We start from the raw sequence: 21,792 nt of genomic DNA on the forward strand, positions 1-21,792 counted from the left end.
CCCTGTAGCCTTATGACCACAGAACACCAAAACGGGCAGGTTGCTACCTAAACAAGGTGCGTCTGAGGATGCAGATGCAGGAGGCATGGCAGTCGGTCCTCAGCCACACGCACCCCGTGGGGCCCCATCTGTGGGAAGAGCTTCAGAGCTGGGGAGCCCATGGACTGTTACTCATCCTGTTACAAACGGGCCCTGACTGCCTGCGTGTGCCAGGCCCTGCTGGGGAGCCGAGACTGGGAGCCGAGACCGGGAGCCGGCCGGGCTGCCTGCAGGGGAGAAGGTGCTCTCAGAACACTGCTGGGGGGCAGGGCCTGGGACATTCCCCAGGACAGAGATGGTGCGGGCTGGCCCAAAGGAGGTGGGGTCCGCTCTCCCATCCCTCGGCCTCCCAGCCGCTCCCTGAGCCCATGGACCCCTCCACCCGGCCCTTCCCTCGCCACCTGGACCCCTGCCTCCAGAGGCCGCCCGTGGCCCCCTCACACTCTCCCTTGCTGCTTCCCCACCCCTGTCCTGGGAGCACGGTGTCAGTGCCCCCCACCACAGCCCTCTCCCTGGCCTCAGCAGGCCTGCCGGCCTCCCTCTTCCCCATCAGAGCCCCCACTCCTCGGCTCTGTCCTCGGCTCTGTCCCCTTTACCCAAAGATGTGCTCACACGGCCCTTCCCCTCCCAGCCGGCCTCCCACTCACCATCGGGATGGCTCATTTTATGGGTCAACGTCGCCAGGCTTAGGCGCCCAGAGGTTCGGTCAAACACTGGTCCAGGTGCGTCTGTGAAGGGATTCTGTCAGTGTCATTAGCATTTGCAATCAGCTGACTTCGAGGAAAGCAGGTTAGGCTTTAAGAGAAAACAGACTGAGGTCCCTGGAGGAGGAGGGGCTCTCTCTGCCTTCCCCCCGGTCTGCAGGACCCAAGACTGCACATCAGCTCTTCCCTGGGTCTGCAGGCTGGTCTGCGGGTTACAGACCTATCAGCCCCCGGAGTCACGTGACCCAGTCCCCTAAAATCAGTCTCATCTGTGTGTGTGTAGGCGCGCGTGTGTGCGTGTGTGTGTGTGTGCGTGTGTGTGTGTGTGTGTGTGTGTGTGTAGGCATTCACAGGCATCTGCCATTGGTCCTGGCTCCCTGGGGAACCCCGGCAGATACACCATCCTGCCCCCTGCTGTCAGGCCCTTCCCCAGGGCTCACTCCAAGGTCATAGCAGCCTCTGTTGCCACATCCGTGGGCCGTTCTCTGGGCTCATTTTGCAGGATCTGTTACAGACCTGACCCTGCTGCCCATTTGGTCCTCCTGTGGAGTGGTCCTCCCTCATGGGCTTCCTACTACTTCTCAGAAAGGGTCCTCCTGCCGGTCTGACCTTAGATGGCTTCCTTTGACCTTCCCCTGGCGCTGTGGTTCAAGCCTGAGGGTTCTCCTCCGTGGGCTTCCTCCAGGGAGACTCATGAGGAGACAATGGACACTAGCCCTAATGACTATTAGGGGCTCACTCATTTGGGGCTCACGATAGCTGTATGGACTGAGAACAATGCTCTCTGTCTCAGACACAAGGAGACCGAGCACAAGGTGACATAACCCGCCTGGGCCCACACAGCTTCTCAGCAGGCCCCCTGGCCTGAGTCCTCTGACGCCTCGCCTGGTCACAGCTGCCTGGACATCAAGCTCCCCAGCCCCAACCCCCCCAGGCCTGAGCTGCCCCCTGAGTGCTGTCCCCTGGTTTCTGTTGCCCACGGCACACCCCGCCCACCTCACACATGGGCCCCCAAAACATCACTACCTCCCGGGACCCGGGCCAGGACTCTGCACTGTCCACTGCGGCCCCCACAGTCACCACGCCTGGCCCCCATCCACCCAAGCTGCTGCGTGGCCTGCCCCAGTCCCCGGTCCTGAGCCAGGCACTGCAGACCCCTGGGACTGGGGCTAGGATGTACGAGTAACTGTGCCAGACCGACTGCTGTCACTGCTGGAGATTTTTAATCATCAAACAATTTTATTCTTCAAACACAAGATGGTAGAAAGCACTTTTACCTTAGTTTGAAATTCCTATTTTCAAGTCCTACCTTGAAAAAGTTTTCATTATCAGACTGAATTTGAGATTTGCTGGGGAAAAAAGTGATCATATCTTCCTTCTGGGATTTCGCTTTTAAACCAATCAATAAATCGTTTCTGATGGCTTTAACATGGATTAACCGGCTAAATAAGTCAAGTAGGTCTTATTTAGCTTCTTGGAGGGGAGAGATTTTCAACATTGAAGTTTGGGAGAGTAACAGAGGTCTGCCCGCCATGCTGGGTCGGGGTTCTCTACAAATGCATGGCTGAGGTCCAGAGTGGCCCGTCCCTCGGCTGCTGCCGCCCCTGCAGACCCCATCCCCGAAGACCCCGTCCCTATCCCCACACGCCCGTGAAGCCCAAGTCGGGGGTCAGCCCCCACCCACGTCAGGGATGGCCACGCTCCTGGGAGTCTATCCTTACAGGTTTCTGCCCAGCCCCCCAGCAAGGGAGAGCAAGGCAGGGGGAGGGAGGGGAAACCAAGGCAGACGTGTCAGAGCAGGATGACGGGAGAGCCGTGCTGGGCAAGCTCCCTGTGCCCGTGGCCGCTCCTCAGCTGAGCTGCTGGACCCGGCCCTCCAGCCCTGTCAGTGCTCCCTGGTGGACTCATACCTCGTCACACACACACACCAGGTATTCACATAAACATCATACACACACAGATACACATGCATACACATGCACACACACAAACTACACACGCACATCACAGACTCGTCTGTGAGCACCCCAGCAGCCCCCGCACACCCTCCCCACTTGAGAACCGGGGTTAGCACTCGGAGGCCCATCTACAAACGGAACACTCGGTGCACTTCCCGGAGCCGGGCTCTGGCATCGCCCAGCGAGGTCTCGGGCATGGTTGCCCCCTGCAGATGTCCGGGCTCTGCCAAGCCAGACGACCCTCAGCCAACTGGACAACGGAAACATCCTTGGGGACGTCTTTGCCCCAACCATGTGAGAAAACCCAGTGAGAGCCTGCCAAAGACAGCTCCCTGAGCACACCCCCCCAGCACCCCGGCGAGCAAACCAGAGCAGGCTGTCCCCTGAAAGCCGCACACCTCACAAACTGGAGGCCGCAGAAGGACACGGAAGGTTCTGGAGTGAGCATCATCACGCAGCTGGGGATCCTCACCTAGGAGACGCCCCCACAGGGTGACCAAGTCCTGCCAGCCTGGAAGAAAGCGAGGCCTCGGGACTGCCGGAACCAGCGTGCGCTCCTCCAGGCCGCTCAGTCTGTGCCGCTCTGGGAGGGCAGCCCACAGAACTCCAACACCTAGCAGGTGCTTGTCCACAGGTCACAGATGGTTGCTCCTCCTCCTGCATATCATCTGCTTTTGGGGTGGGAAGAAGGGGAAAGCAAAGTGTAAAAGCTCTCTACTGCTCACTGAGTCTGCCTGCCCTTAGAAATGCCTCCTGAAAGGCCAACCGGCTTCTCCTTACCTCTCACCAGAGAGAACGTGGTCCCGTGGCCTGAGCCACAGAACGTGGTAGACAATAGAGGTGTCGCTGTTTTGCAGTGGGACACGTTCCCACCCCAACAGGCTCGGGATTCTATGGAGAAGAAAGTGGGTGACAGGGATACTTTGAAGGCAAGTAGCAGTGGTATCAGGAAGGGTGGGTGAGGTCCTGGTCCCGAATCATGCCCTCTGGCTGGAACCTCGCTGCTGCCTGGGGGACACAAATCATTTCTCAAAAAAAAAGATATATAATACTTATACTGTTTATGTGTGCTGGGCACTGTCCTAAGAGCTTTGCTTGTGCAACTCATTTAACCCCCACAGCACATCTGAGGGGGCTCATCTCTTGTCCCATTTTAGAGATGAGGAGGGGGAGGCAAAGTGAGGCTGAGAAACTTGCCCAAGGTCATGTAGCTTGAAAGGGAAGGGGCTGGAGTTTGAGCTAAAGTCCCATCTCTCCACAGTGTTTAACCAGCTCTGCTGACATGATAACTGCTCCGAAAAAAAATACTTATTTGATTACCTGCAGTGAATAGGAAGAAAAAGAAATTCAAAAAATGTCCCTCTGAGTCACTGGTGAAACACGCCCAAAGCTGTGTGGGTCTGCTTTGCCCCTCAGCAAGCTGGGAGCCCAGAGAGTCAGGATTCCCTCCCATGAGAAGAGCTCCCGAGGCTGGTGCTCACTGCATGTGCTGAGTCCCTCGTGATGCAGGCAGAATACCAACTTCTGGAAATTCCAGAAAGAGATATTGATGTTATCATCAGGAATAGCTTCTAGGAGGCTCTTCGAAGTCATAAATCAGAAGCAAGCACTTCCTGGGGTGCCTGGGTGGCTCAGTGAGTTAAGCATCTGCCTTCAGCTCAGGTCAGTTCCCTGCTCTCTCTCTCTCTCTCTCTAATAAATAAATAAAATCCTAAAAAAAAAAAAAAAAAAAAAAAAGAAGCAAGAGCTTCCCCAGATTGACTAAATACTTATCTGTTATGCCATTCACAACAGCTCAGCACCAAAACCATCGGAACTTTGACTCAACAATCTGCATTTTTAAGCCTCTCGCCCACCCACCACACACTGTCACAAATCTCTGAATCCCATTCTCCGTGGAGCCTCTAGCTCCATTCTGGTTCCCTGTGTGGATGTCACAGGCTGAGCCCTTCATTGAGAGGGGTCTTTAATCGTTATTATTAATCTTGAATGAAATTTTTCATACCAGATTTGTCTCCCTCTCCTCTATGGCGATGAAGCCAAAGAATTCTGCACTTTGACTGGACATCAAAGAAAATAGTTCAGCTTTTCTATAAAGATCATCAATTTTCTGGCCTCTCTCTGGCCTCAGTGATCCATTTAGTCCCACATTATGATGGGGCCTCACGGCTTCACCCTGAGCCGCCTTAGCTCAACCCATGCTGACTCTTCACCCTGCATGGCTCCCCGACTGTTAGTTACTTCTGGAACTTCTTCCTTTTGCCCAGATCCCCTCCAGTCTCCCAATAAACCTTCTGCTTATTTATTCAACAAATAATCACGAACACCTTCTCTGAGGCTCACACTATCCTGGGCAGTAGGGTGAGCAGGGAAAATGAAGTCCCCGCCTTCTAGGAGCAAATATTCAAATGTGTGAGGCCAACAACAAAACCGGAACAGATCAATGAATAATATAATTTTGGTTTACATGGGGCTAATAAAATAAATAAAGCAGAGTAAAGGCTACAGTTCCTGGATGTGGCAGGTAGTCTGATACACCTTTCTCATATTTACCTGTGCCCAGCAGACCTGCACTTAAAATAAAAAAAAACCTTACATAAACTTCTTTAGGTGAAGTAATGACATCAGCTGGAGACGTGGACCCACACAAAGGAATGAAGAGCAGTGGAAATGGTAAATATGTGGTAAAGTTAAAAACTTTTTTCCTAATTTTTTAAAAAATTAGTAAAATGGACTGTTTAAAGGAAAAACATATATTTAGAGACTGAAAACAAATGGAAGTAAAATATGTAAAAAGGACAGAGGAGGATGTGGAAATACATCATTGTAAGGTCCTTACACTGCATATAATATGGAATCACAAAAAAAAATGAACTGATCCAAAAGAAGGCAGGAAAAGAGTAGAAAAGAAGAAAGGATCAGTGGGATGAGTGAAAACAAAATAGGAAGGTGGTGGGTTGAAGCCAACTACATACACAATATATTTTAAGTAATTGTTGCTCTGGATGGATAAGTAAAAATCTATAATATTCTGTCTGCAACAACCTACTTAAATATAAAGACACAGAAAAAGGTTAAAAGTAAAGGGATGGGAAACATATGCCTCACACAACACTAAGCATAAGAAAGATGGATGTTACCAGTGACAAAGGGAGATGTTTCATAATAATAAATGAACCGATTCATTAAGAGGGCATAATGACCCAAAATAGGAATGTACCTAATAACAGAACTTCAAAAGACATAAAGCAAAAACTGACAGGACTGAAAGGAGAAATGGACAAATTGCATTATAATTGGAACTCTAGAAACTCTTCTCCCAGTAACTAACATGAAGACAGAATATCAGCAAGGATGTCCAAGACTTAAACAATGATGTCAACCAACTGAACCCAGTTAGCATTTACATAACACTCCACCCAGTGGCAACAGAAGATACATTCTATTCAAACACATATAACACACTCACCAAGTATATCATAGACTAGACTAAAAATTAAGTCTCAATATGTTTAAATGAATCAAAATTATATCAAAACAGAAATTTTACAAAAACAAATTAGAAACCAATAACAGAAAAAGATATTTTCAAGTATCTTAAAATCTCCAAACATGGGCGCCTGGGTGGCTCAGTTGGTTAAGCGACTGCCTTCGGCTCAGGTCATGATCCTGGAGTCCCGGGATCGAGTCCCGCATCGGGCTCCCTGCTCGGCAGGGAGTCTGCTTCTCCCTCTGACCCTCCTCCCTCTCATGCTCTCTGTCTCTCATTCTCTCTCTCTCAAATAAATAAATAAAATCTTTAAAAAAAAAAAAATCTCCAAACATTTGAAAATCAAATGATATACATCCGAAAAATCCATGGGTCAAAGAAGAAATCCCAAAGGAAACTAGAAAATAATTTATAATGAATAAAAATAAAAAGGACATTATCCAAATTTGTGGAATGCAGCTAATACAGTATAGAGAGGAAAATTAAGAACTTTAAACGTTTGTTAAAAATTTAGAAAGATTTTAATTAATTATCCTATTTTTCACTTCAGGAAGCTAGAGAAAGTGTAAGATGCAAAGTTACTAGAAGGAAGGAAAATATAAAATTAATAGCAGAAACACAGTGGGGAAAAAGGGAAATAGAGAAAATCAATGTAGCCAAAATCTGGTTCTTAGCAACAATCAACTAAGTTGATAAACATCTAGTAAGGCTGATGAAGACTATAAGCTAGAAGATAGATTTGCCATCAGGAATGAAAGATATGACATCACTATAGATCTTTCAGTCATTAAGAGGATAGCATGAAAATATTATGAAAAATTTTTATCCCAACAAATTCAACTACTTAGATGAAATAGACAAATTTCTTGAAAGACTCAAATTGACTCAAACTGACTCAAAAAGAAATGGAAAACTTGAAAAGCTCTATAACCACTGAACAAATTAAATTCACAAAAAATCTACCCACAAAAATGACTCCAGGCCCAAGTGTCTTCACTTATGAATGGTATTACACATTAGGAAAGAGTAAAACCATTTCTATACAATTACTTTCAGAAAATGGAGGGAGAGGGAATGCTTCTCAGTTCATTTCCTAAAGCCAGCGTTACCAATTACAAGAAAAGAAAACTGCTGACCAGTATTTCCCATGTATATTAGATGCAAAAAAACTTTAACAAAATCTTAGCAAATCAAATCCACCAACAAATAAAAGTTGGTGGATTCCAGTAATGCAAGGTTGTTCTGGCATTCAAAAAAATCAAAATGATTCACTAACAGAATGTAGGAGAAAACTGTATTCTCTTCTCAGTAGTCATAGGAAAAGCATGTAACACAATTTAATATCCATGTGTGTTAACAATCCTCCACAAGCTAGGAACAAAAAGGAACTTCCTCAAAATAATAAAAAGCCCCTACCAAAACCTACAGCTAACATAATATTTAATATTGAAAGACAAAATCTTTTCCCCTTAAGACTGAGAACAAGGCAAGGATGACTTCTTTCATCATTTCTGCCCAGCATTGTCCTGAAGGCCCTAGCCAGTGCCATGAGGCAAGAAGTAGAAAAGAAACATTCAGATTAGAAAAGAAGAAGCAAGATACTTTCACTAATAGGTAACAGGTTCATATCTGATATCATTAAGTGAAATGAATCATAGAGTTACATGTTCATACCAAGCTTTAAAAGTTTGAGAAAAATATCTTTGCAATCTTGTGATATAGCAAAGATTTCTTGGATATGATATAAAACACACAAACCTCAAAGGAAATGTTGATAAATTGGACTTCGTAAAATTCAAAAACCTCTATTCTTCAAAAACATCACAGGGAAAATGAAAAAGCAAGCCACAGACTATAAGATGATATTTGTAACCACATATCTTAACAAAGAACTGACATCTAGAACCCGTAAGGAACTCCTACAACTCAATTGTACGAAGACAAGTAAAAATGGGAGAAAGATTTGAAAAGACCCTTCATAAAAGAAGGTGAAGAAAAGTCACTAAGAACATGAACAGATGCTTAACATTACTAGTCATCAAATAAATGCAAATTAAAACCACAGTCAAATACCACTAAACATCCACTGTAATGGCAAAAATATAATGCCAAATGAAGAGAATGTGGAGTAACCAGGATTTTCACACAATGCTGGTAGTATCATAAAATGCTACAATCACACTGAAATATCTTTTTTTTTAAGATTTTATTTATTTATTTGACAGAGAGACACAGCGAGAGAGGGAACATAAGCAGGGGGAGTGGGGGAGGGAGAAGCAGGCTCCCCACTGAGCAGGAAGCCCAATGCGGGGCTTGATCCCAGGGTCCTGGGATCATGACCTGAACCGAAGGCAGAAGCTTAACCCACTGAGCCACCCAGGTGCCCCTGAAATATCTTAATTATATACCTACCCTAATACAAATTTTACTCCTATTAGTTACCTAAGATAAGTGAAAATATTTGCTAAGACTTATAGATACTCATAACAGCTTTGTTCATAAGAGCCAGATGCTGAATACAACCCAAATGACCATCAACCCAGGTGAATGGGTAAACAAATTGCAATATAAACGCACAGTGGGATACTACAAAAGCAAACACCACAAAACCACAAAAATGAATGAACATACAATACACACACAACAACACTGGGAATCTGAAATTATCACACTGGATGTAAGAACCCAGAGAAGAGTGCCTACTGCATGATTTCATTTATATAAAATTCCAGTAATGCCTAGTGATGCAAAGGAGATCAGCTGCTGTGTAGGGCCGGGGGCGGCGGGGGTGGGAGTTGACTGAAAACAGGCAGGAAGGGATCCGGGGTGATGGAAATATTCTGTATCTTGATTGTGGTGGTGGTTACAGTCATGTGTACATTTGTCAAAATTCACCAAACTGTACACTTAAAGCAACTGTATTTTATTGTACATGCAACTTAAAGTTGCTTTCCAGATGAATAGAAGACTTGACCAGACACATTACTAAAGAAGATATATGCGTGGCCAATATGCATATGAATAGATGCTCAGGATCCTTAGTCATCAGGGAAATGCACATTAAAATGATAATGAATAGTACTTTGCACTCAGAAAGGCTAAAATGCACATGGCGGACAACAAATGTTGTGAGGATGTGGACTGAGGGGGATTCTCAAACATTGGCTGGTGAGGATGTAAAATGGTACAACTATTTCGAAAACTCTTTTATATTTTCTCACAAAGTTAAACATATCTCCATCCTATGAACCAGATAGTCCACTGCTAGCTATTTACCCAAGAAAATGAAAGTACACATCCACACAAAGACTTTTACCGGAAAGTTTATAGCAGCTTTGTTCATAACTGCCAAGAGCTAAAAGCAACCCGAATACCCATCAATCGGTGGGTGATAAATTTTGGTGTAAATTTAATATATCATAAATTGGTACAGTCATTTAATGAAATCCCATTCCATAATAAAAAGGAATGTCTACTGATACACAAAACAGCGTGCCTAAAAACTTTACAGTGAATGAAAAAGGCCCAACACCAAAGGGTAAATACAGTCGAATTCCATTTACACAGAGTTCTAAAACAAGCTAATCTAATCTACAGGGTCAGAAGTCCAAATGGCGGTTGCCTCAGCAAGAGGGATAGGACAATTGCCCGGAAAGAGGCACCAGGGAACTTTCCTGATTGAGATCTTGTTACTTGAGTGTATGCATATGTCAAAACTCATTGAACTATACATTCTCTGGGATTTATTGTACATAAATTATACCTCAATAAGAAAAGCTCAGGAAAGCAAATTTATAATAGTGTCTAAAAATACAAAGGAGGAAACCTAACAAAGATATAAAAGGTCTTTATTTAGGAAACTAAAACATTATTGGGACGTTTTAAAGACACTTTTAAAAATGGAGAAACTAGAATTTGCCTTGATTCGAGGACACAAGTTTGTATGCTTGTTACGACTGCGCACAGACAGAGCCTATGTCATACCGGCCAAATACCCAAAAAAAAGAATTTCTGGAGAACTTGGAGTGTTGGTTCTGAAACTTTTATGGAAATTCAAAGAGAAAGAAAAGCCAAGACATTGTTGACAAGCAAGTAAAACGTGGGCACATTTGCTCTACCTGACACCAAGACTTAGTTATAAAGCTCCCGTCATCAAGCCAGAAACAGGCCTCGGGTATGCGGACACTTGATTTGGAGCAAAGATATCTCTGGAGAGCAGTTATGGGGAGAAGGTTGACCCTCTGCCGCCCACGATACACAAACACTAATTCCAGGCAGATGGAGCTCCAAGTGTGAATCCCAAAACACGTAACAAAGCTTTTAAAAGACAGGATAGGAGAACATCTTCATGATCTTCAGATGGGGAGAGATTTTGAACAGGATTCAAAATGCAATAACCATCAAGGAAAACTTCATGCTTTGGCCACATAAACATTAAGTATTTCTGTTCACCCAAAAACACCAGTAAAATAATGAAAAGGCAAGAAAAGTAGTGGCAGAAAGCATTTGCAACACACATACCAGACAAAGTTCTCGTAGCTGAAATACACAACGAACACAAGTTTCAAAGACTGTAAATCCAGAAACTGGACGGGCCGGACACCTGAACAAGCACATCACCGAAGCACATCTCCAGCTGGCCAGTTAACGTCGAAAATGGCGCCCGGGAGTCACGAGGGAAATGCACGTTTAAAACCCAATGAGCAATCACCGCAAACCCACCAATGGAGCTAGAAATGGGGGGACTGGCGAGAACTCACAGCCAGGGAGACTCTCCCATGATGCCGTTTGCCCTGAATTTTCTAGGAAATTTAAAGATGCACATACTCTATGACCAGGGACTTCATTCCTAGGTATGTACACCACAGAAAAATGTGCCCCAATGCCCCAAGACCCAGATGTGCTTCAACAGCAAAACAGATGAATGAAATCTTGATATCCAGCAATGAAAATGATGTATCACAGCTGCATGCAACACTATGGCTTAATCTTGAAAATGTAATGTTGGGTCAAGCAAGTCAAACACAAAACTGCGTACTCTATCATTCTGTTTGCATAAATATTGAGGAAATGCAAAACTCAACTGTATTATTTGAGGACAACCACCACCTCCCAATTTGAGGATGGCAAATGATAGAATAAGGCAAGAATAAGCATGAAGGTGAGGATGATGGTTATCTTCGGGGAAGACAGGGGCTAGGAGTGCGGGGTGGGGGTGGGAGGGCTGAAGACGACCCTGGAGGGGACAAGCAGGGTGAAAGTCTGTGCATAGGGAGGGGCAGGCTCAAGTGCCCAGGCAGCTCATCCAACAGAACAAGGGTCCAGGACAGGAGGCTGATAGATGGGATTTCCTGTCTGGTTCCTTCCCCAGCGAGCACGCCAGCTGGTCTCCCCACCCCTATCTGCTGAGGTGCTAACGGCTCAGCGTCTGACTGGGAACTTGTAGGGGTCTACACGGGGAAATTGTGGGACACTGAGGCAGTCGCTTAACCAACTGAGCCACCCAGGCGCCCGCGGGTGAGCCATTCTGACTTCACTTCTCCAAAGTCGACACTTTGGCTCCGAACCCATAAACTTTATCATTAAACGTTGCCATATTTTCGGGCGGTTCTTGGCAATATTCAAATAAACCCCCATGCTGCTCACGGAGTCCAAGCAAGGGGCTGGAGCTCTCACCCAAAACTGGAGAGATCAACCCCCAAAAGAACATCATCTGGGGCGCCTGGGTGGCTCAGTCGGTTAAGCGACTGCCTTCGGCTCAGGTCATGATCCTGGAGTCCCAGGATCGAGTCCCGCATCGGGCTCCCTGCTCGGCAGGGAGTCTGCTTCTCCCTCTGACCCTCCCCCCTCTCATGTGCTCTCATTCTCTCTCTCTCAAATAAATAAATAAAATCTTAAAAAAAAAAAAAAAGAACATCATCTGTGTTGGAGGGAAAAAGGGACCCAACTGGGCAATGGGTTTCTCCAAGCGGCCACATGGAAAACATCACGGAAACACTGAGCACAGCTCATCAGGAAGATGTGATGGGAAGGAGCCTGCTCTGGAAACCCCAGAATTCAAGGTCTTCCATGCAAAATTTGCCAGTAGATCTGAAAGGATGAGCCTGAGGAGTCTGGTAAATACCATTTGTTCTCAGCTTCCTGGGAAGCAGTCTGCACCTTCGCCGCACATGGGGGCCGCCGGCCAGAGTTTAGACCCCAACGGTCAGAACTCTAATTTTGCAGACTAATTGAAGCAAAGTCACGGGCTCCAGAAACAGCTTACTTCACTGACATTTTGAGCATGGAAATGAACTTATTTGAATATTGCCAAGAACCGCCCGAAAATATGGCAACGTTTAACGATAAAGTTTATGGGTTCGGAGCCAAAGTGTCGACTTTGGAGAAGTGAAGTCAGAATGGCTCACCCGCGGGCGCCTGGGTGGCTCAGTTGGTTAAGCGACTGACTTTGGCTCACGTCATGATCCCGGAGTCCCGGGATCGAGTCCCGCATCGGGCTCCCTGCTCAGCGGGGGGGTCTGCTTCTCCCTCTGACCCTTCCCCTCTCATGCTCTCTGTCTCTCATTCTCTCTCTCGCAAAAAAAAAAAAAAAAAAAAATGGGGCACCTGGGTGGCTCAGTCGTTAAGCGTCTGCCTTCAGCTCAGGTCATGATCCCAGGGTCCTGGAATCGAGCCCCGCATCGGGCTCCCTGCTCTGCAGGAAGCCTGCTTCTCCCTCTCCCACTCCCCCTGCTTGTGTTCCCTCTCTTGCTGTGTCTCCCTCTATCAAATAAATAAATAAAATCTTTAAAAAAAAAGAATGGCTCACCCGCGATGTTCGGCGGGGGTTATCATTTGAATCCTAAAGAAGAATGATGGGGCTGGGAGAGCAGCATCTGTGGATGCTGAGGAAAATGTCGTCGTTATTTTGAAATATTTGATATAAAAAGTTCAATTAGATTCAAAATCCATTTGTGTGATCACAAAAATTTCCAACATTGTATTTGTCAACCAAAGACGGCGGCATGTGGTTAGATCAGACGCATGAGCGCGGGACTGGCATTCAGCTGGAGGGAGGGGACCCTGCCGCTGAGCCACCACCAGCGACCTTGGGCCTCATGCACAGCCACTGGCTGGGGTCCTATCAGTGGGGACATCAGCTCTCAGTAGCTGGAGGACGTCAACCCCGGAGCTGCCTGAACCCATTTCAAATATGAGCCTGACAGTAAGAAGGTTGTGTGGTTCAGTCTTTGATTTTAAATTTTTGAAAGGGTTTTATTTTGAAGTTTTACCTAAATTCAATATTCGATATCTTTCCTGCTACTTTGCATTTTTTTCTTAAAATTATATAATATGAAAACATATGGACATGTTCACCAAGCCCCACGTTTGTGGCCCCGGATCACCCACGGTTTGCCCCAGCGCGGCATGCAGAAGCATGGTCTGTGCCTGCCGGGACAAGAGCGGGGCTCAGAAAGCTTTCCACACCAGCCCGGGGTCAGGAAGGCGGGGTGCAGACACACAGAGCCTGGCGTGAGCCCCACTCCAGCTGCAGGCTGTCCACAAGCCCCTGGCCTCCCCGAGCTTCAGTTCCCTCATCTGTAAAATGGGACAGATAATGTAAGAGCATTTTGTGAACGTTAAACAGGCAAATCCTGACCCAAAAGGACGGCTCCGTCTGTCTGAGACCACTTTGCAAAAGGCGGGCAGACGGGCTGAAAAGGCAGACCACTGGCCAGCGCAGCCCCCTGGGTGACCGGGCCCTCAGGCGGAGCCAGCCGAGACCCCCCCCCCCGAGTCCAGCCCCCAGCCTGGGGCTCTGCCCACCACCCGGGAGGCGGGCTCCGGCCGACTGTGCCGGGCGCGCTCACACTCCATGCACTGCTGCGCTGTGGGGGACACCTGAGGCCCGCTGCCCCCCCACCCCGGTCGTGGCCGGCCCTGAGCGAAGGGCCCCCCTCCTCCGGGAGCCCACAGCACAGGCAGGGCCTCTGGGAAGCATCCGGCTCCCAGCAGCGCGGCTCCGTGGGTATTCGAGATACGGTGGGGCCCAGCTGCTCGGGGGAGAGGGCCATGGGCCGCGGAGGCCTCTCCCTCTACCAGCTCTCCCTGCTCCAGCCGCAGCCAGCCCCACAGCCCGGGCCACGCCACGGGAGCTCCAGGGTCCCCGCCACGCCCACACGCTCCCCCGTGGCCCCTGCTGGCCCGACCCTGCCTCTGGTTAGGACAGCTGCCCGTCAGGACTGCACCGTCCCTCCAGCATCCCCTCTGCCCCGGGGCTGGACGTACCCCAGGCACCGCAGGGAGGAGGGCCATCCATGAGGATGGGCAAGGGTGTGTCCCAGTGAGCCACCCCCCACGACCAGAGGACAGCCATCGGTCACTCACCACACGGCCACTGAGGGGAGGTGGCAGGGCCCCAGGAATCAGAGGGGACCCCGGCCCAGAGAGCCACTTCCAGCTACCCGGGCTAGGGCTGGTGTTGTGCTGGAAGACACACACACACACACACACTATACATGACCCCCCAGTCCATAACCCCACACACACACATACAATATTGATGCAACACAACACACACACAACGTCCACTCACGTTTCACTGATCCGTCCTGGTCACATGGCCTGGCTTCAAAGGGCCATGCACCACATGCCCCCCCATGGAATGAACCAGAAATATGGCTGCACAGCGCAGACAATTCTGCGAGGTGGACAAGGATAGCTCACCCCTGAGAGGGGCAGGCAGTCCTGCCTCCTCCTTATTCTAGAGCCTCAGTTTACCTGGTGCCAAGGAACTGGACTCGCATCACCTCGATGGCTACACACTCGGGACCCTCGCATGCAGATTCCCTTCTGGGAGTCTGGGGGGACATGGGGTTTCTGTGACCTCAGGTCCTGGGCAGGGGGGCTGACTAGCTGGGAACATTCCTGGCCCCCACTGCCAGTGACTACACCTCAGTCTCTCGCCCTGGGTGTGCAGTGCCAGGCTGGCTGAGGGTCTTAATTACTGAGTTTTGGCACCCCCTAAATTGTGTGCCTGCACATGTCTTACTAATTTTTTTCACCATGTTTTTTCACCATGTTTCACCCACTGCCAGCTCAGGCCCCCAGATGCCACCCTATCTTTTCCTCAGACTCCACTGTTGACACAGCTTGCCGAGCAGATACACTGGCCATGTTATGGGGCAAAACCTAATGGGGGCAACAGTGGGGGAGGGTCCCAGCTCTTGATGACCTCAAGCCAAGCCCAAGGTGACTACAGGGTGATACCGTCTGTCTGCCTTACTCACTCCAGACGTCTGCCCAGCCCTGAAAGGGCCACCTGCCCACTAAGGCCTCCCACAGACTTGTCCCTGTCTGGCCTGGCTTCTCCTACCCCAGGCCTGCCCCGCACCCTGCCCACAGGTAGACACTGAGGGACTGGGACAGAGCAGGCAGTGGCAGCTAGCAGATGGCAGACGATGTCACCAACATATACAAGTTAGTACAGGGGACACAAGTCCCAAGTTACATAGAAAATCCAGAGGGTTTCTCCAGGCTTTTAGTACTTGGCTTAGGGTAGACACCAGGATAGAGGGTGGGTGGATGGATGGATGGATGGATGGATGGATGGATGGATGGATGATGGATGGATGGGTAGATAGGTAGATGATGGATGGATGGACAGATGGACGGATGGATGAAGGATGGATGGGTGGGTGGATGGTAGATGGATGATGGATGGATGGATGATGGATGGATGGGCAGATGGGTGAGTGGATGGGTGGGTAGATAGATGAATGAGGGGATGGAGGGCTTTGCATGCACCCTCTGCCATGATTGCCCCCTCCACAAGGAGGACATAGCAGATAGTCTTGAGGCTGGGAGACCTCATTAGGCCCATTTGGGAAGTTGCCAGAGCTGGGATTTGACTGGGGCCTGCAAGGTCCCATAGGATGGTGACAAAGGTCCCAGAAGACGATGGGCAGGGGTTTATCTCCTCCTGCATGTAATGCATGACCACCCCACAGTAACCTGAATCCATCAGACCCTGAGCCAGAGTACCAGAAGCGTCTCACAGAAATGTGTTTCTCCACAGACAGCATGATAACCAACCCCGTTTAATTAATAGCAGTGAAATCGAGACACCCGGGAAGTGGGGCTGGACCAGCAGTCCTTGCAGGAGTGCACCAGCCCCGGGCTCCAGTCCTCAGGCTCCTGCTGTATTTGTTTTCATTATCTGCTGCTCATCATGACTCACAGTCACCCGGGGGCCCACACCCACAGTGGCCACAAGACCCACCAAAAGCAGCCTCTGCCTGGTCAATAGCCCCAGCTGCTTTTAGAGGTGGAGAGGCCCTCAGAGAGCTGCAGGGGTCCCAGAAAATCCACCCCTCACTTCACAGATGGGGCCCCAGTCCAGGGACAGGTGGTCACCAGCAGGTTCCCAGGGTGTCCAACTCGCCTCCCACCACCCCATTGAACCCCCATGTCTCATAGGCTACACAACGGAAGAAGCTTTGGCTCCAATCCCAGCTCAACCCCTCCCAGCTCTGGCCTCTGGCTGTGGCTCAACTCTTTGAAGCAAACATAATTGCATCAGTCGGCTCGGACTGCGTAACAAGTATCACGGCCTGGGCTGCTTAAACATCAGATGTTTGTTCTCTCATGATTCTGGGACTGGAGTCTGCAGCCTAGACGTGGGCAGGGCTGGTTTCTCCTAAGGCCTCTCCTTGACATGTAGATAGCCCCCTTCTCCCTGTGTCTCCACACAGCTGTCCCTCTGCCTGCCTCCGTCCTATTCCCCTCTTCTTATAAGGACACTGGTCAACATTGGGTTAGGGCCCACCCCACCGGCACCATTTAACCTAATTACCTCTATAAAGGCCCTCTCTCCCAGTGTGGTCACATTCTGAGGCATTGGGTGTTGGAACTCCAACATATGGATTTGGGGGGCACAACGCAGTCCCTAATGCTCATAATCATAACATCTTATGTGTCTTGATGGCCTCAGCTTGCTCAGCTGCAGAATGGACACTTAGATGAGTCCCTTTCTCAGGGTTATGGTAAGGATCAGGGGAGGTTTTAGGTGCGAAGCCCCTCACACCATGCTGGCCTGGCACACGGGGCTCCATATGGGCTCACCTTCCTCCTTTACTTAAGTAGGAAAAGACTGTCCGTAGGCACAGAGCTGTGGGAAGGTCAGCTCCTCCATCTGCAAGAGAGACTTCTGTGCCTCCCATGCCGACCCAGTCTCAGAGCTCCGAGGGTAAGAAGGTGGCAGGAGTGGGGCCCCTGCTGGATGCCCCTCCTCCCCGGGTCTTCTGCCTCCATCAGGGCCTAGGGGAGCCTACTGACAAACACCTGCCTCTCTAGGCCAGACAGGTCCCCAGATGTCCTGCCCAACAGTGATAATAGTAACATCCACTTTTTGTGGGGCTTTTACTCTGGCTTAAGAACTTGCTAGGTTCTTATTTCATCTCACAACAACTAGTGAATTATTGGGCATTATTATGAGCCCCAGTGGATAGATGGATGGATGGATGATGGATGGATGAGGGATGGATGGATGGATGAGGGATGGATGGATGGATGGATGGATGGATGGATGGATGGATGAGGGATGGATGGGCGGATGGGTGAGTGGATAGGTGAGTGGGGGGATGGAGGGCTTTGCATGCACCCTTTGCCATGATTGCGCCTTCCATGAGGGGGCATTTCTTCAGATGAAGAAATGGAAGCACAGAGAGGTGAAACCACTTGCTCAAAGTCACACAGCAAAGCCGGGGCCCAGTCTAGGCTTGGTGCCTGCTCGGCCATGCTGCCCATCAGCTTGGTACAGCAGGGTTAATTTTTATGACAAATATTAAAAATAACAACTTTATGATCCACTAAAGCAGAGATGTTTCTTGTTTAATTAAACTCCAACCGAACCCAGGGCTCCAGAGGGCTGGTTGACCTCTGTGCTGACCTCTAAGCTTGGCTTTCCCACACCTGGGAGGGGAGAGGCCAGGGCTGTGCCTTGCCAGAGGAAATGTGACCCCGAGCCAGCTCTGCACTGATGTGTGACTGACACCTCCCTGTGCGAGGGAAAGGGTTGGGCGCTGGGTGCTTGGGGACCAGAGGCAATCATGCACAGGGGCCCTGCCTTGGAGGCTCAGTGTGCAGGAGGACCGAGGACAGCATCTATCAATGTCGCAGGCATGTGTGACCAGGCCCAGCTTGGAGGGGCTGTGAGGAAGCCACAGGATAGCTGCAGCGATCCCCCTGCAGGCTGCTGGTCAACACCCCTGCCTGCTGCCAGCAGGGATGCAGGACAGAGGGCCCTCAGCCCCACCGCTGCCTTTGGAGGCCAACTGAGCGATTTGTTATTTCAAATGTGCATGCTCTATGGCTACGTATCCACTTCTAAGAACTCACCCTGGACAGACTCTCAGGGGTTTGCAGAAAAACACACCAATAAGATAGCAGTACCAGCAATCTCTGCAAGAGTGAAGCAGGAGGTGATAATTGAAATGACATGGCCACCGGGCGAGGGGCCACCGCCACCACCACCAGGGGCTGCAGATGACGTCTGGGGCAGGAGAAAAGTTTAGAAAATGCTACAAAGTGGAAAATGTAGCCTCAAAGGATCTGCAGTCAAGTTTCCAACACAGGTGCGTATTTCCCGTTGCGCACCACCCACCACGTGAGCCTTGCCCCTGCATGCTGAAAATGCAATGACTTCTGTCAGGCTGCTCTCCGTGTTTTCCAACTATCCTATAATGAGCATGGTATTTTAAGAAATTAGTGGACCCGGGGAGGTAAGAGGTTCGGCTCCTCCAGGCTCAGGCCCTGCATGCAGGAAGGACCGAGCAGCTCGAGGAACAAGGAGGCAGGACCACACACAAGCCCAAGGGGAGGGGAGGCTGTCCTCGCCCTCACTGAGCCCACAGCGCAGCTGGACATGGACACAGAGAAAAATGATAACAATTCAGCGTGACACAGGCCAGGCGGTAGAGGACACCAGGAGATGCCCAGGACAGACCCTGGGGGTGAAGGAAGGCTTCCTGGAGGAAGTGAATGTCATGACAGATAGAAAGAGCAAACGGTGGTAGCCAAGTGTATCAGTCAGCTTTTGCTGCATAACAAATGGCTCCAAAACTCTGCCCCTTCTCACCAGAGGCACTTACTCTCCTGCTCCTGGGTCCACAGGTCACCTGCAGTTGGGTTGACCAGGCTGGGCCGGGAGGACAGTCCCAATGCGGTCAGTGGGCTGGGCCCCTCCGTGCAGGCTGGGTCCAGGACTGTTTCTCCAGGCACCTGGCAATGGGGCCGTGAGCACAGAGCAAGTCCACACACAGAGATACATGTCAGATCTGCTGGCCTGCCATCTCCCAGGGTGGGAGAAGGGGGAGAGACTAGGAAGAATTTTCCAGAATGTTCCGGGCAGCAGGACCAGCAAGGGTCGAAGCCCAAGACCAGAGAAAGCACAGGTGGGTGGGGTCCAGAGTGTGAGAGAGTGGCCTCGAGAGGTCAGGAGGAGCCAGACCACCCCAGCCCCCCAATGCCACGTCCTATAGCACGCAGCATGTCTTCCAAGAGCAGAGGCGCCAGCCTGGAGCAAGGGTTTAGAAGCAAAGAGTCGAGCGGAGGGAACTCTCTGCGGGAACCCAGGGCCCAGCGCCATCTTTAGCTAACTGAAAGCACCTTCAGCATCCCTGCTCTGTCCCAGGGGGGCCTGGGGGGGGGGGCACGCTTTGAGCCCCGGTTTCCATGGCAATGCTCCAAGGTGTCATGGAAAGTAAGGCTTCTGAGCACAGGAGAAACCAGGCGCGAAGCACCTCCTCTCATCTCTCGGATGTCCGGCGGACGGACCCCCGTTGACAAAATCAGGATTGGCACGCACAATGTCACGGCCTCTTCACAGCAAATCCCCAGCCCTGCCCACTTCCAGCATCATGGCACAGTGCAAACCAGCAATTAACTCCCCAAACCTCCGGTGGAAACCAGTCTTCCTTGATTCATGTCAAATTCCTTTAATTATGAATTTGCAATTGGCCTGCTCCTAAACTCATCTGAGATATGAGGCGCCTTGCCTTCTGCCATAATAGGTTTAAAAAAATTTTTTAATGAGCCTTGAATTTCAGCAAAGAAATGAACTTTATAAAACACACTATTGCTTAGAGACAGGAGAGTCCCACCTCCTCCAAGAAGCCTTCCCTGACCAGCTCTTCCCCACGTCCCTTCCCTGGGCTCTGAGAGAACCTACTGCCTGCATCACCGGCCCAGTGTCCCAACCCTTGGCCGGGCAGGGCTCCCAGAGGACGCGGAGTGTGTCCTTCCCCTTGAACACGGGCGGGCACTGTGACTTGCTTTGGCGGAAAGATCCAGCACACGTGATGTTACCACACCCTCAGCCTGCCCCGGGGGCCTTGCACGTCTCCACTCCCTGCCCAGTGGCCGTGCAGACAGCTGGGGCCAGCCTGCCCAGGGACGAGGGACCAGATGGAGCAGAGACCAGCTGTCCAGGCAACCTGACCTCACCAGCCCACCCTCTGACCCCCGACGCATGAATGAACCCAGGCGGCCCCGCGGTCCTGTAGGTACAGAGAAGCGATCGTCATTTCCGGCTATTAAGTGTGAAGGTAGCTTGCTGCCCTCTGAGAGCTGACACAGAAGCCCGAACGAAGCCTGCTTTCTCACCCATGAAATGCGGACGCCGATGCCCACCCAGCCCAGGACAGCCGCCGAGCGCTTATAACTCAGTCGCTGAACCCCCACCCCACCCGCCTCGAGTCCATCCCGAGGCCACAGCTTTTAGTGAGCTGTGGGTCTCCAGCCCAGGCTGGCCTCACCCACCTCCGCTCTGAGGGGACACAAGGGAGAGCGTCGCAAAGCACACCGTGGCCATGATGCCACACCAGCCTTATGCTCCCCCCCTTCCTGATCTGTCCCGGTCAGGGAAACTCACGCACTCTCCCCCTTGGCCTGGAATGCCCTCCTCCTGACCCTCCAGCTCCAGACTCACCCCTCCCTGCTCCACCCTTGGAAGCCACCTGCCCTGATGGCCCTCGGCCGCAGTCAGCCCACATCGTCCCCAGGGGACGGCCATGCTGCTCAGTGGTCTGGGCACCGCCTCTGCCGGTGACCAGCCTGGTGACCCAGAGCCCTCACCCAGCCTCTCTGCGCCTCAGTGTCCCTGCCTGTAACACAGACCTGATTTGGGGGCCTTCCCCACAGTGTTGTCACCAGAGCTGGGTTGTGCATGTGCAGGACAGACCCTGAGACCCAGGACAGACTGAGACCCTGCACGCCCTCCAGGTGCCTCCCAAACGCACCATCTACACTTGGGACCCAAGGGAATGAGTGTCCGATGCTGGCCTTTCAGCCAAAGGACTGGATCTGGGAAGATTCGGGGGCCCATGCCACCCCACGCTCTGCCCCATCGACCGGCCCCAGTGGGCGTCTGCTTCACTCTGCAGAGCCTCAACCTCTCCCACTCCTTGCAAGGTAATTAGTCCGAGACCCTGCCATCCCTGCCTTTGAAATTCATGCTGAACTCCAGGAACCTGCTGGGCTTCATCTCAAATGCCCTGCTCCCTCATCTCCCAGCTGCCTTCTTGAGTTCCTGCACCCACACTGGAGCTGGGGCGCTGCCCGC

This window comes from Neomonachus schauinslandi, chromosome 5 (genome assembly GCF_002201575.2).
Source record: "Neomonachus schauinslandi chromosome 5, ASM220157v2, whole genome shotgun sequence".
NCBI lineage: Eukaryota > Metazoa > Chordata > Mammalia > Carnivora > Phocidae > Neomonachus > Neomonachus schauinslandi.